Genomic DNA, 1,350 nt, shown 5'->3' with positions numbered 1-1,350 from the left:
TAAGTCAGCAATCCTACTATTTTTAGTTTCTTCTATTTTTCGTATTTCTTCTGTAGTTTGTTGTTTTATTTTTTCTATTTCCTTTTTCCTTTCTATTTCTTCATTTTCTCTTTCTATTCTTACCATAGCTGTCCATTTATCTTCTAATTTTAATTCTTTTTTTTTCTAACATTAAATATAAATGTTCACCAATTTTCTTATGTCTTCTTCCTAGATTAGAAAATACTATTTTTATTTTTAATCCTTCGTGATTTTCATATATTTTTCCATCTATTATAAATTATTCTTTGTTCATTTTATTGTAAATAGTTCATGTTGATATATATATTCTAAACTATCTATTTGTGATTTTAATTTTTGATATTTCATCTTTTTGTGTATTTATTGAGTTTTCACTAACTCCGACAAATATATTATAATGTAGTCTTTCTATTCTTATTTTTAATTCTTTACGGTTTTCAGAAATAATTTGTTTTAGTTCTTTGTATTTTTGTACTTTATTCATTTAAATCATATTTATAATATTTTGATGGATATCTAAATCTGATTTTATCATAATTAGGTGGAATGTGTCTCATTCTTCTAGATTTTAAATGGATTATTAATTTTGCTTCAATACTAGATATTAAGGTAACTAAGTAGGCTAATCTTTGTAGGGTTTCTTTTGTTTTATTTGGACTTATATATTCTGAATAATTACTAATTAAGGATTATTTAATTTTTCTAAAAGTTTCTCTGTTTTTAAATGGTCTTCTCATAATTAATCCAATCTAATCTAAATTCAAACGTATATATGTACCATTAGTTATGAGATTGGATTGGATTAATTATGACAAGACCATTTAAAAAACAGAGAAGCTTTTAGAAAAATTAAAGAATCTTTAATTAGTAATTATTCAGAATATATAAGTCTAAATAAAACAAAAGAAAACCCACAAAGATTAGCCAATTTTTTTTATTTGTTAATATTTCTGTATATGTTTCACTATCTTCTGAATCATAATTATCTGTCTCTTCAACATCTATATTATTTATTTCTAATTCCTTATTTTTTATTTCTTTATTGTTTATTTCTAATTTTTCTTTAAATTGATTTATCTCATTTAGTAATTTTTGTTCTTTATCTTTTTCTTCTTTTTCTTTTTGTCTTTTTTCATACAAATCTTTTAACATTTGTAGTTCTTTTTCTAATTCAACAATTCTACTATTTTTAGTTTCTTCTATTTTTCATATTTCTTCTGTAGTTTGTTGTTTTATTTTTTCTATTTCCTTTTTCCTATCTATTTCTTCATTTTGTCTTTCTATTCGTACCATAGCTGTCAATTTATCTTCTAATTTTAATTCTTATTT

This window comes from Capsicum annuum, chromosome 10 (assembly GCF_002878395.1).
Source record: "Capsicum annuum cultivar UCD-10X-F1 chromosome 10, UCD10Xv1.1, whole genome shotgun sequence".
NCBI classification, from domain to species: Eukaryota; Viridiplantae; Streptophyta; class Magnoliopsida; order Solanales; family Solanaceae; genus Capsicum; species Capsicum annuum.
This window is presented reverse-complemented; position numbering follows the sequence as displayed.